Source organism: Rutilus rutilus (genome assembly GCF_951802725.1).
Source record: "Rutilus rutilus genome assembly, chromosome: 2".
NCBI lineage: Eukaryota > Metazoa > Chordata > Actinopteri > Cypriniformes > Leuciscidae > Rutilus > Rutilus rutilus.
The window spans coordinates 42,341,683-42,358,500 of NC_140210.1; the positions used below are offsets into that span (position 1 = coordinate 42,341,683).

A 16,818-nucleotide genomic window follows, 5' to 3' on the forward strand; every position below is an offset into this window, starting at 1 on the left:
CCACAACAACTGAGAGCACAACTATTATTACAACTGAAACAACTACACCAGCCACAACAACTGAGAGCACAACTGTTAGTACAGCTGAAACAACTACACCAGCCACAACAACTGAAAGCACAACTGTTAGTACAGCTGAAACAACTACACCAGCCACAACAACTGAGAGCACAACTGTTAGTACAACTGAAACAACTACACCAGCCATATCAACTGAAAGCACAACTGTAAGTACAGCTGAATCGACTACACCAGACACAACAACTGAGAGCACAACTCCTATTACAGCTGAAATAATTACACCAGCCACAACAACTGAGAGCACAACTGTTAGTACAACTGAAACAACTACACCAGCCACAACAACTGAAAGCACAACTGTTAGTACAACTGAAACAACTACACCAGCCAAAACAACTGAAAGCACAACTGTTAGTACAGCTGAAACAACTACACCAGCCACAACAACTGAAAGCACAACTGTTAGTACAGCTGAAACAACTACACCAGCCACAACAACTGAAAGCACAACTGTTAGAACAACTGAAACAACTACACCAGCCACAACAACTGTGAGCACAACTGTTAGTACAACTGAGACAACTACACCAGCCACAACAACTGAGAGCACAACTGTTAGTAAAGTTGAAACAACTACATCAGCCACAACAACAGAAAGCACAACTTTTAGTACAACTGAAACAACTACACCAACTGAAAGCACAACTGTTAGTACACCTGAAACAACTACACCAACCACAACAACTGAGAGCACAACTGTTAGTTCAACTGAAACAACTACACCAGCCACAACAACTGAGAGCACAACTGTTAGTACAACTGAAACAACTACACCAGCCATATCAACAACTGAATCAACAACACCAGCCACAACAACTGAGAGCACAACTGTTAGTACAACTGAAACAACTACACCAGCCATATCAACTGAAAGCACAACTGTAAGTACAGCTGAATCGACTACACCAGACACAACAACTGAGAGCACAACTCCTATTACAGCTGAAATAATTACACCAGCCACAACAACTGAGAGCACAACTGTTAGTACAACTGAAACAACTACACCAGCCAAAACAACTGAAAGCACAACTGTTAGTACAGCTGAAACAACTACACCAGCCACAACAACTGAGAGCACAACTGTTAGTACAGCTGAAACAACTACACCAGCCACAACAACTGAAAGCACAACTGTTAGAACAACTGAAACAACTACACCAGCCACATCAACTGAGAGCACAACTGTTAGTACAACTGAGACAACTACACCAGCCACAACAACTGAGAGCACAACTGTTAGTAAAGTTGAAACAACTACATCAGCCACAACAACTGAAAGCACAACTTTTAGTACAACTGAAACAACTACACCAACTGAAAGCACAACTGTTAGTACACCTGAAACAACTACACCAACCACAACAACTGAGAGCACAACTGTTAGTTCAACTGAAACAACTACACCAGCCACAACAACTGAGAGCACAACTGTTAGTACAGCTGAAACAACTACACCATTTACAACAACTGAGAGCACAACTGTTAGTACAACTGAATCAACAACACCAGCCACAACAACTGAGAGCACAACTGTTAGTACAACTGAATCAACAACACCAGCCACAACAACTGAGAGCACAACTCTTAGTACAGCTGAAACAACTACACCAGCCACAACAACTGAAAGCACAACTGTTAGTACACCTGAAACAACTACACCATTTACAACAACTGAGAGCACAACTGTTAGTACAACTGAAACAACTACACCAACCACAACAACTGAGAGCACAACTGTTAGTACAACTGAAACAACTACACCAGCCACAACAACTGAAAGCACAACTGTTAGTACAGCTGAAACAACTACACCGTTTACAATAACTGAAAGCACAACTGTTAGTACAACTGAATCAACAACACCAGCCACAACAACTGAGAGCACAACTGTTAGTACAACTGAAACAACTACACCAGCCATATCAACTGAAAGCACAACTGTAAGTACAGCTGAATCGACTACACCAGACACAACAACTGAGAGCACAACTCCTATTACAGCTGAAATAATTACACCAGCCACAACAACTGAGAGCACAACTGTTAGTACAACTGAAACAACTACACCAGCCACAACAACTGAAAGCACAACTGTTAGTACAACTGAAACAACTACACCAGCCAAAACAACTGAAAGCACAACTGTTAGTACAGCTGAAACAACTACACCAGCCACAACAACTGAAAGCACAACTGTTAGTACAGCTGAAACAACTACACCAGCCACAACAACTGAAAGCACAACTGTTAGAACAACTGAAACAACTACACCAGCCACAACAACTGAGAGCACAACTGTTAGTACAACTGAGACAACTACACCAGCCACAACAACTGAGAGCACAACTGTTAGTAAAGTTGAAACAACTACACCAGCCACAACAACTGAAAGCACAACTTTTAGTACAACTGAAACAACTACACCAACTGAAAGCACAACTGTTAGTACACCTGAAACAACTACACCAACCACAACAACTGAGAGCACAACTGTTAGTTCAACTGAAACAACTACACCAGCCACAACAACTGAGAGCACAACTGTTAGTACAGCTGAAACAACTACACCATTTACAACAACTGAGAGCACAACTGTTAGTACAACTGAATCAACAACACCAGCCACAACAACTGAGAGCACAACTGTTAGTACAACTGAATCAACAACACCAGCCACAACAACTGAGAGCACAACTCTTAGTACAGCTGAAACAACTACACCAGCCACAACAACTGAAAGCACAACTGTTAGTACACCTGAAACAACTACACCATTTACAACAACTGAGAGCACAACTGTTAGTACAACTGAAACAACTACACCAACCACAACAACTGAGAGCACAACTGTTAGTACAACTGAAACAACTACACCAGCCACAACAACTGAAAGCACAACTGTTAGTACAGCTGAAACAACTACACCGTTTACAATAACTGAAAGCACAACTGTTAGTACAACTGAATCAACAACACCAGCCACAACAACTGAGAGCACAACTGTTAGTACAACTGAATCAACAACACCAGCCACAACAACTGAGAGCACAACTATTAATACAACTGAAACAACTACACCAGCCACAACAACTGAAAGCACAACTGTAAGTACAGCTGAATCGACTACACCAGACACAACAACTGAGAGCACAACTCCTATTACAGCTGAAATAATTACACCAGCCACAACAACTGAGAGCACAACTGTTAGTACAACTGAAACAACTACACCAGCCACAACAACTGAGAGCACAACTGTTAGTACAGCTGAAACAACTACACCAGCCACAACAACTGAGAGCACAACTGTTAGTACAACTGAAACACCTACACCAGCCACATCAACTGAAAGCACAACTGTTAGTACAACTGAAACACCTACACCAGCCACAACAACTGAGAGCACAACTGTTAGTACAACTGAATCAACAACACCAGCCACAACAACTGAGAGCACAACTGTTAGTTCAACTGAAACACCTACACCAGCCACAACAACTGAGAGCACAACTGTTAGTACAACTGAATCAACAACACCAGCCACAACAACAGCCACAACAACTGAAAGCACAACTGTTAGTACAGCTGAAACAACTACACCATTTACAACAACTGAGAGCACAACTGTTAGTACAACTGAATCAACAACATCAGCCACAACAACTGAGAGCACAACTCTTAGTACAGCTGAAACAACTACACCAGCCACAACAACTGAAAGCACAACTATTATTACAACTGAAACAACTACACCAGTCACAACAACTGAGAGCACAACTGTTAGTACAACTGAAATAACTACACCAGCCACAACAACTGAGAGCACAACTGTTAGTACAGCTGAATCAACAACACCAGCCACAACAACTGAGAGCACAACTGTTAGTACAACTGAATCAACAACACCAGCCACAACAACTGAGAGCACAACTGTTAGTACAACTGAGACAACTACACCAGTCACAACAACTGAGAGCACAACTGTTAGTACAACTGAATCAACAACACCAGCCACAACAACTGAGAGCACAACTGTTAGTACAACTGAATCAACTACACCAGCCACAACAACTGAGAGCACAACTCTTAGTACAGCTGAAACAACTACACCAGCCACAACAACTGAAAGCACAACTATTATTACAACTGAAACAACTACACCAGTCACAACAACTGAGAGCACAACTGTTAGTACAACTGAGACAACTACACCAGCCACAACAACTGAGAGCACAACTGTTAGTACAACTGAAATAACTACACCAGCCACAACAACTGAGAGCACAACTGTTAGTACAGCTGAAACAACTACACCAGCCACAACAACTGAGAGCACAACTGTTAGTACAGCTGAATCAACAACACCAGCCACAACAACTGAGAGCACAACTGTTAGTACAACTGAATCAACAACACCAGCCACAACAACTGAGAGCACAACTGTTAGTACAACTGAATCAACACCAGCCACAACAACTGAGAGCACAACTCTTAGTACAGCTGAAACAACTACACCAGCCACAACAACTGAAAGCACAACTATTATTACAACTGAAACAACTACACCAGTCACAACAACTGAGAGCACAACTGTTAGTACAACTGAGACAACTACACCAGCCACAACAACTGAGAGCACAACTGTTAGTACAGCTGAAACAACTACACCAGCCACAACAACTGAAAGCACAACTGTTAGTACAACTGAGACAACTACACCAGCCACAACAACTGAAAGCACAACTGTTAGTACAACTGAGACAACTACACCAGCCACAACAACTGAGAGCACAACTGTTAGTACAACTGAAACAACTACACCATCCACAAACACTGAGAGCACAACTGCTATTACAGCTGAAATAATTACACAAGCCACAACAACTGAGAGCACAACTGTTAGTACAACTGAAACATCTACACCAGCCACAACAACTGAGAGCACAACTGTTAGTACAACTGAAACAACTACACCAGCCACAACAACTGAAACAACTACACCAGCCACAACAACTGAGAGCACAACTGTTAGTACAACTGAGACAACTACACCAGCCACAACAACTGAGAGCACAACTGCTATTACAGCTGAAATAATTACACAAGCCACAACAACTGAGAGCACAACTGTTAGTACAACTGAAACAACTACACCAGCCACAACAACTGAGAGCACAACTGTTAGTACAACTGAAACAACTACACCAGCCACAACAACTGAGACAACTACACCAGCCACAACAACTGAGAGCACAACTGTTAGTACAACTGAAACAACTACACCAGCCACAACAACTGAGAGCACAACTGTTAGTGCAACTGAAACAACTGAGAGCACAACTGTTAGTACACTTCAATCAACTACACCGGCCACAACAACTGAGATCAAAACTATTAGTACAACTGGAACAACAACACCATCTACAACACCTGAGAGCACAACTGTTAGTACACTTCAATCAACTACACCAGCACCAACAACAACTCTCGCTGTAGTACAAATAATTCTGGTGTTCCGCTCTGAAGCTGAATTTACAGATGACCTCCTTGTTCCAGTGTCTCTTGCTTTTAACAACAGGGCTCAGCTTGTTCAGCAATATGTGAGTGAAACCCCACATACTCTGTTCACTATATAATCCTTGAGTGAATAAACAGCAATTCTATTTAATTCCAAACATTATATGTTTATCATGTGTTGCCTATTCATAAGTGTTTATCGTAACTGCCTGTATTTTTTTACAGTTTAAAGCCATCTACAATAAATATCGCTCCTTCCTAAGGGTCTCCGTCCTACTATTCAGGTAAATATATTATATTGTAATTCTGCATATTTTATATACACTGCCTATGTGTGCTTATTTTATATGCAGTGCCAAGAGCATGAGATTAATAGATCAGGTGGGATATTAAGATAGGTTTCCACATGACAGTGTTTCTAAAAAATGTATTCCAGCAAGGGGTCAGTCAAAACCACAACAGAACTCACTTTCGACGCTACACAGGATGTGCCATCGAATACAGCAATTGCTTATGCATTATTGAACGACACAGCAACTGTCAGTGCCCTGAACATAACTTCTAATTCAGTTGAAGTTAATGGTACAGGTAAGTCTGACAACACATAAAAGCAAATTGTCTAAATAATCTCTCTCTCTCTCTCTCTCTCTTTCTCTCTCTCTCTCTCCATGTGTATATATATATATATATATATATATATATATATATATATATACACACACACACACACACTACCGCTCAAAAGTTTTAGATGGGTAAGATTTTTTTTATGTTTTTAAAAGAAGTATCTTCTGCTCACCAAGGCTGCATTTATTTGATTAAAAATACAAACAAAAACAGTCATATTGTGAAATATTATTACAATTTAAAACAGCTAGGCCTATTTTCTATGTGAATATATAGTTAAGTGTTATTTATTCCTGTGAACAAAGCTGAATTTTCAGCATCATTACTCCAGTCTTCAGTGTCACATGATCCTTCAGAAATCATTCTAATATGATGATTTGATGCTCAAGAAACATTTATGATTATTATCATTGTTGAAAACAGTTTTTTAAATTGTTATTTCATGATGCTATGATGAATAGAAAGTTCAAAAGAACAGCATTTATCTGAAATGGAAAGCTTTTGTAACATTAAACACTACCCTTCAAAAGTTTGGGGTCAGTAAGAATTTTATTTTGGGGGTAAAGAAATAAAATAAATCAATACTTTTATTCATCAAGGATGAGTTCAACTGATCAAAAGTTACAGAAAAGACATTTATAATGTTATAAAATATTATGTTTTAAATAAATGCTGTTCATTTGAACTTTATATTCATCAAAGAATTTTGAAAGAAAATTGTACACAACTGTTTTCAACATTGAAAATAATAATGAATGTTTTTTGAGCATAAAATCAGCATATTACAATGATTTCTGAAGGATCATGCGACACTGAAGACTGGAGTAATGATGCTGAAAATTCAGCTTTCATCTGAGGAATAAATTACATTTTAAAATATATTAAAATAGAAAACAGTCATTTTTAATTGTCATAATATTTCACAATATTACTGTTTTTTTATTATTGTTTTTTTTTTATCAAATAAATGCAGCCTTGGTGAGCAGAAGAGACTTCTTTTAAAAACATAAAAAATCTTACAGATCTAAAACTTTTGACCAGTAGTGTGTATATATATATATATATATATAAAAAACAAATATATATATAATATATATTAACAAAGTGTTAAATTAAATATAGTTTTAGCTGAACTTAAAATTATTTGGAAATTAATAATGACTTACACAAGTATTCTAAAAAAAAAAATCAATCTTCATACAACTTTTTTCTTTTGTCAGTGCTGTCACGAGTTCCATCTTAACTATTAATTATTTTCTTGTATCAGAATATTCAATGGCCAAACCTACTACTGAACCAACAACAGAATACTCAACAGCCACAACAACTATTGATGTATCATCCACCACTAGTGCAGAATATTCTACAACAGAGTCACAAACAACATTGACTACTGAATTTGAGAGCACAATTGCTAGTACAACTGAAACAACTACACCAGCGACAACAACAGAATCGTCATCAGCCACAACAACTGAGAGCACAACTGTTAGTACAGCTGAAACAACTACACCAGCCACAACAACTGAGAGCACAACTGTTAGTACAGCTGAAACAACTACACCAGCCACAACAACTGAGAGCACAACTGTTAGTACAACTGAAACAACTACACCAGCCAAAACAACTGAAAGCACAACTGTTAGTACAACTGAAACAACTTCACCAGTCAAAAAAACTGAGACCACAACTGTTAGTACAACTGAAACAACTACACCAGCCACAACAACTGAGAGCACAACTGTTAGTACAACTGAAATAACTACACCAGCCACAACAACCGAGAGCACAACTGTTAGTACAACTGAGACAACTACACCAGGCACAACAACTGAGAGCACAACTGTTAGTACAACTGAGACAACTACACCAGCCAAAACAACTGAGAGCACAACTGTTAGTACAACTGAATCAACAACACCAGCCACAACAACTGAGAGCACAACTGTTAGTACAACTGAGACAACTACACCAGCCACAACAACTGAGAGCACAACTATTAGTACAACTGAAAAAACCACACCAGCCACAACAACTGAGAGCACAACTGTTAGTACAACTGAGACAACTACACCAGCCAAAACAACTGAGAGCACAACTGTTAGTACAACTGACACAACTACACCAGCCAAAACAACTGAGAGCACAACTGTTAGTACAACTGAATCAACAACACCAGCCACAACAACTGAGAGCACAACTGTTAGTACAACTGAAATAACTACACCAGCCACAACAACTGAGAGCACAACTGTTAGTACAACTGAATCAACAACACCAGCCACAACAACTGAGAGCACAACTGTTAGTACAACTGAGACAACTACACCAGGCACAACAACTGAGAGCACAACTGTTAGTACAACTGAGACAACTACACCAGGCACAACAACTGAGAGCACAACTGTTAGTACAACTGAATCAACAACACCAGCCACAACAACTGAGAGCACAACTCTTAGTACAGCTGAAAAAACCACACCAGCTACATCAACTGAGAGCACAACTGTTAGTACAACTGAATCAACAACACCAGCCACAACAACTGAGAGCACAACTGTTAGTACAACTGAAATAACTACACCAGCCACAACAACTGAGAGCACAACTGTTAGTACAACTGAGACAACTACACCAGGCACAACAACTGAGAGCACAACTGTTAGTACAACTGAGACAACTACACCAGGCACAACAACTGAGAGCACAACTGTTAGTACAACTGAATCAACAACACCAGCTACATCAACTGAGAGCACAACTGTTAGTACAACTGAAAAAACCACACCAGCCACAACAACTGAAAGCACAACTTTTAGTACAGCTGAAACAACTACACCAGCCACAACAACTGAAAGCACAACTTTTAGTACAGCTGAAACAACTACAACAGCTACATCAACTGAGAGCACAACTCTTAGTACAGCTGAAACAACTACACCAGCCACAACAACTGAGAGCACAACTGTTAGTACAACTGAGACAACTACACCAGGCACAACAACTGAGAGCACAGCTGTTAGTACAACTGAGACAACTACACCAGCCACAACAACTGAGAGCACAACTGTTAGTACAACTGAGACAACTACACCAGCCAAAACAACTGAGAGCACAACTGTTAGTACAACTGAATCAACAACACCAGCCAGAACAACTGAGAGCACAACTGTAAGTACAACTAAATCAACAACACCAGCCACAACAACTGAGAGCACAACTGTTAGTACAACTGAGACAACTACACCAGGCACAACAACTGAGAGCACAACTGTTAGTACAACTGAGACAACTACACCAGCCAAAACAACTGAGAGCACAACTGTTAGTACAACTGAATCAACAACACCAGCCAGAACAACTGAGAGCACAACTGTAAGTACAACTGAATCAACTACACCAGCCACAACAACTGAGAGCACAACTCTTAGTACAGCTGAAAAAACCACACCAGCTACATCAACTGAGAGCACAACTGTTAGTACAACTGTGACAACTACACCAGCCACAACAACTGAAAGCACAACTTTTAGTACAGCTGAAACAACTACACCAGCCACAACAACTGAGAGCACAACTCTTAGTACAGCTGAAACAACTACACCAGCCACAACAACTGAGAGCACAACTGTTAGTACAACTGAATCAACTACACCAGCCACAACAACTGAAAGCACAACTTTTAGTACAGCTGAAACAACTCCACCAGCTACATCAACTGAGAGCACAACTCTTAGTACAGCTGAAACAACTACACCAGCCACAACAACTGAGAGCACAGCTGTTAGTACAACTAAATCAACAACACCAGCCACAACAACTGAGAGCACAACTGTTAGTACAACTGAGACAACTACACCAGGCACAACAACTGAGAGCACAACTGTTAGTACAACTGAGACAACTACACCAGCCAAAACAACTGAGAGCACAACTGTTAGTTCAACTGAATCAACAACACCAGCCACAACAACTGAGAGCACAACTGTTAGTACAACTGAATCAACTACACCAGCCACAACAACTGAGAGCACAACTCTTAGTACAGCTGAAAAAACCACACCAGCTACATCAACTGAAAGCACAACTTTTAGTACAGCTGAAACAACTACAACAGCTACATCAACTGAGAGCACAACTCTTAGTACAACTGAAAAAACCACACCAGCCACAACAACTGAAAGCACAACTTTTAGTACAGCTGAAACAACTACACCAGCCACAACAACTGAAAGCACAACTTTTAGTACAGCTGAAACAACTACACCAGCTACATCAACTGAGAGCACAACTCTTAGTACAGCTGAAACAACTACACCAGCCACAACAACTGAGAGCACAGCTGTTAGTACAACTAAATCAACAACACCAGCCACAACAACTGAGAGCACAACTGTTAGTACAACTGAGACAACTACACCAGGCACAACAACTGAGAGCACAACTGTTAGTACAACTGAGACAACTACACCAGCCAAAACAACTGAGAGCACAACTGTTAGTACAACTGAATCAACAACACCAGCCACAACAACTGAGAGCACAACTGTTAGTACAACTGAATCAACTACACCAGCCACAACAACTGAAAGCACAACTTTTAGTACAGCTGAAACAACTACACCAGCCACAACAACTGAGAGCACAACTGTTAGTACAACTGAATCAACTACACCAGCCACAACAACTGAAAGCACAACTGTTAGTACAACTGTGACAACTACACCAGCTACATCAACTGAGAGCACAACTGTTAGTACAACTGAATCAACTACACCAGCCACAACAACTGAGAGCACAACTCTTAGTACAGCTGAAAAAACCACACCAGCTACATCAACTGAGAGCACAACTGTTAGTACAACTGTGACAACTACACCAGCCACAACAACTGAAAGCACAACTTTTAGTACAGCTGAAACAACTACACCAGCCACAACAACTGAGAGCACAACTCTTAGTACAGCTGAAACAACTACACCAGCCACAACAACTGAGAGCACAACTGTTAGTACAACTGAATCAACTACACCAGCCACAACAACTGAAAGCACAACTTTTAGTACAGCTGAAACAACTCCACCAGCTACATCAACTGAGAGCACAACTCTTAGTACAGCTGAAACAACTACACCAGCCACAACAACTGAGAGCACAGCTGTTAGTACAACTAAATCAACAACACCAGCCACAACAACTGAGAGCACAACTGTTAGTACAACTGAGACAACTACACCAGGCACAACAACTGAGAGCACAACTGTTAGTACAACTGAGACAACTACACCAGCCAAAACAACTGAGAGCACAACTGTTAGTTCAACTGAATCAACAACACCAGCCACAACAACTGAGAGCACAACTGTTAGTACAACTGAATCAACTACACCAGCCACAACAACTGAGAGCACAACTCTTAGTACAGCTGAAAAAACCACACCAGCTACATCAACTGAAAGCACAACTTTTAGTACAGCTGAAACAACTACAACAGCTACATCAACTGAGAGCACAACTCTTAGTACAACTGAAAAAACCACACCAGCCACAACAACTGAAAGCACAACTTTTAGTACAGCTGAAACAACTACACCAGCCACAACAACTGAAAGCACAACTTTTAGTACAGCTGAAACAACTACACCAGCTACATCAACTGAGAGCACAACTCTTAGTACAGCTGAAACAACTACACCAGCCACAACAACTGAGAGCACAGCTGTTAGTACAACTAAATCAACAACACCAGCCACAACAACTGAGAGCACAACTGTTAGTACAACTGAGACAACTACACCAGGCACAACAACTGAGAGCACAACTGTTAGTACAACTGAGACAACTACACCAGCCAAAACAACTGAGAGCACAACTGTTAGTACAACTGAATCAACAACACCAGCCACAACAACTGAGAGCACAACTGTTAGTACAACTGAATCAACTACACCAGCCACAACAACTGAAAGCACAACTTTTAGTACAGCTGAAACAACTACACCAGCCACAACAACTGAGAGCACAACTGTTAGTACAACTGAATCAACTACACCAGCCACAACAACTGAAAGCACAACTGTTAGTACAACTGTGACAACTACACCAGCCACAACAACTGAAAGCACAACTTTTAGTACAGCTGAAACAACTACACCAGCCACAACAACTGAGAGCACAACTGTTAGTACAACTGAATCAACTACACCAGCCACAACAACTGAAAGCACAACTTTTAGTACAGCTGAAACAACTACACCAGCTACATCAACTGAGAGCACAACTCTTAGTACAGCTGAAACAACTACACCAGCCACAACAACTGAGAGCACAGCTGTTAGTACAACTAAATCAACAACACCAGCCACAACAACTGAGAGCACAACTGTTAGTACAACTGAAACAACTACACCATTCACAACAACTGAGAGCACAACTATTAGTACAACTGAAAAAACTATATCAGTTACAACATCTGAGAGCACAACTGCTATTACAGCTGAAATAATTACACCAACAACTGAGAGCACAACTCTTAGTACAGCTGAAACAACTACACCAGCCACATCAACTGAGAGCACAACTGTTAGTACAACTGAAACAACTACACCAGCCACATCAACTGTTAGTACAGCTGAAACAACTACACCATTTACAACAACTGAGAGCACAACTATTAGTACAACTGAAACAACTACACCAACCACAACAACTGAGAGCACAACTGTTAGTACAATTGAAATAACTACACCAGCCACAACAACTGAGAGCACAACTGTTAGTACAACTGAGACAACTACACCAGGCACAACAACTGAGAGCACAACTGTTAGTACAACTGAGACAACTACACCAGCCAAAACAACTGAGAGCACAACTGTTAGTACAACTGAATCAACAACACCAGCCACAACAACTGAGAGCACAACTGTTAGTACAACTGAGACAACTACACCAGCCACAACAACTGAGAGCACAACTGTTAGTACAACTGAGACAACTACACCAGCCACAACAACTGAGAGCACAACTGTTAGTACAACTGAGACAACTACACCAGCCACCACAACTGAGAGCACAACTGTTAGTACAACTGAGACAACTACACCAGCCACAACAACTGAGAGCACAACTGTTAGTACAACTGAGACAACTACACCAGCCACAACAACTGAGAGCACAACTGTTAGTACAACTGCAACAACTACACCTGCCACATCAACTGTTAGTACAGCTGTTAGTACAACTGAGACAACTACACCAGCCACAACAACTGAGAGCACAACTGTTAGTACAACTGAGACAACTACACCAGCCACAACAACTGAGAGCACAACTGTTAGTACAACTGAGACAACTACACCAGCCACAACAACTGAGAGCACAACTGTTAGTACAACTGAGACAACTACACCAGCCACAACAACTGAGAGCACAACTGTTAGTACAACTGAGACAACTACACCAGCCACAACAACTGAGAGCACAACTGTTAGTACAACTGAGACAACTACACCAGTCACAACAACTGAGAGCACAACTGTTAGTACAACTGAGACAACTACACCAGCCACAACAACTGAGAGCACAACTGTTAGTACAACTGAGACAACTACACCAGCCACAACAACTGAGAGCACAACTGTTAGTACAACTGAGACAACTACACCAGCCACAACAACTGAGAGCACAACTGTTAGTACAACTGAGACAACTACACCAGCCACAACAACTGAGAGCACAACTGTTAGTACAACTGAGACAACTACACCAGGCACAACAACTGAGAGCACAACTGTTAGTACAACTGAGACAACTACACCAGTCACAACAACTGAGAGCACAACTGTTAGTTCAACTGAATCAACAACACCAGCCACAACAACTGAGAGCACAACTGTTAGTTCAACTGAATCAACAACACCAGCCACAACAACTGAGAGCACAACTGTTAGTACAACTGAATCAACTACACCAGCCACAACAACTGAGAGCACAACTCTTAGTACAGCTGAAAAAACCACACCAGCCACATCAACTGAAAGGACAACTTTTAGTACAGCTGAAACAACTACAACAGCTACATCAACTGAGAGCACAACTCTTAGTACAGCTGAAAAAACCACACCAGCCACATCAACTGAAAGGACAACTTTTAGTACAGCTGAAACAACTACAACAGCTACATCAACTGAGAGCACAACTCTTAGTACAGCTGAAAAAACCACACCAGCCACATCAACTGAAAGGACAACTTTTAGTACAGCTGAAACAACTACAACAGCTACATCAACTGAGAGCACAACTCTTAGTACAACTGAAAAAACCACACCAGCCACATCAACTGAAAGGACAACTTTTAGTACAGCTGAAACAACTACAACAGCTACATCAACTGAGAGCACAACTCTTAGTACAGCTGAAAAAACCACACCAGCCACATCAACTGAAAGCACAACTTTTAGTACAGCTGAAACAACTACAACAGCTACATCAACTGAGAGCACAACTCTTAGTACAACTGAAAAAACCACACCAGCCACAACAACTGAAAGCACAACTTTTAGTACAGCTGAAACAACTACACCAGCCACAACAACTGAAAGCACAGCTGTTAGTACAACTAAATCAACAACACCAGCCACAACAACTGAGAGCACAACTGTTAGTACAACTGAGACAACTACACCAGGCACAACAACTGAGAGCACAACTGTTAGTACAACTGAGACAACTACACCAGCCAAAACAACTGAGAGCACAACTGTTAGTACAACTGAATCAACAACACCAGCCACAACAACTGAGAGCACAACTGTTAGTACAACTGAATCAACTACACCAGCCACAACAACTGAGAGCACAACTCTTAGTACAGCTGAAAAAACCACACCAGCTACATCAACTGAGAGCACAACTGTTAGTACAACTGTGACAACTACACCAGCCACAACAACTGAGAGCACAACTGTTAGTACAACTGAGACAACTACACCAGCCACAACAACTGAGAGCACAACTGTTAGTACAACTGAGACAACTACACCAGTCACAACAACTGAGAGCACAACTGTTAGTACAACTGAGACAACTACACCAGGCACAACAACTGAGAGCACAACTGTTAGTACAACTGAGACAACTACACCAGCCAAAACAACTGAGAGCACAACTGTTAGTTCAACTGAATCAACAACACCAGCCACAACAACTGAGAGCACAACTGTTAGTACAACTGAATCAACTACACCAGCCACAACAACTGAGAGCACAACTCTTAGTACAGCTGAAAAAACCACACCAGCTACATCAACTGAAAGGACAACTTTTAGTACAGCTGAAACAACTACAACAGCTACATCAACTGAGAGCACAACTCTTAGTACAACTGAAAAAACCACACCAGCCACAACAACTGAAAGCACAACTTTTAGTACAGCTGAAACAACTACACCAGCCACAACAACTGAGAGCACAGCTGTTAGTACAACTAAATCAACAACACCAGCCACAACAACTGAGAGCACAACTGTTAGTACAACTGAGACAACTACACCAGGCACAACAACTGAGAGCACAACTGTTAGTACAACTGAGACAACTACACCAGCCAAAACAACTGAGAGCACAACTGTTAGTACAACTGAGACAACTACACCAGCTACATCAACTGAGAGCACAACTGTTAGTACAACTGTGACAACTACACCAGCCACAACAACTGAAAGCACAACTGTTAGTACAACTGAGACAACTACACCAGCCACAACAACTGAGAGCACAACTGTTAGTACAACTGAGACAACTACACCAGTCACAACAACTGAGAGCACAACTGTTAGTACAACTGAGACAACTACACCAGCCAAAACAACTGAGAGCACAACTGTTAGTTCAACTGAATCAACAACACCAGCCACAACAACTGAGAGCACAACTGTTAGTACAACTGAATCAACTACACCAGCCACAACAACTGAGAGCACAACTCTTAGTACAGCTGAAAAAACCACACCAGCTACATCAACTGAAAGCACAACTTTTAGTACAGCTGAAACAACTACAACAGCTACATCAACTGAGAGCACAACTCTTAGTACAACTGAAAAAACCACACCAGCCACAACAACTGAAAGCACAACTTTTAGTACAGCTGAAACAACTACACCAGCCACAACAACTGAGAGCACAGCTGTTAGTACAACTAAATCAACAACACCAGCCACAACAACTGAGAGCACAACTGTTAGTACAACTGAGACAACTACACCAGCCAAAACAACTGAGAGCACAACTGTTAGTACAACTGAGACAACTACACCAGCTACATCAACTGAGAGCACAACTGTTAGTACAACTGAGACAACTACACCAGGCACAACAACTGAGAGCACAACTGTTAGTACAACTGAGACAACTACACCAGCCACAACAACTGAGAGCACAACTCTTAGTACAGCTGAAAAAACCACACCAGCTACATCAACTGAGAGCACAACTGTTAGTACAACTGTGACAACTACACCAGCCACAACAACTGAGAGCACAACTGTTAGTACAACTGAGACAACTACACCAGCCACAACAACTGAG

The 16,818-nt window shown here is 41.0% G+C and overlaps 1 long non-coding RNA gene across 1 annotated transcript; it reads left to right on the forward strand.

The window, feature by feature from the left end:
* Window positions 1-5,826: 5,826 nt before the first annotated feature.
* On the forward strand, window positions 5,827-7,533 carry LOC311278466. Its single transcript, XR_014625439.1, has 3 exons — window positions 5,827-5,885; window positions 6,038-6,189; window positions 7,496-7,533. It is a non-coding gene; the product is annotated as an uncharacterized lncRNA (long non-coding RNA).
* The last annotated feature ends 9,285 nt before the right edge of the window (window positions 7,534-16,818 follow it).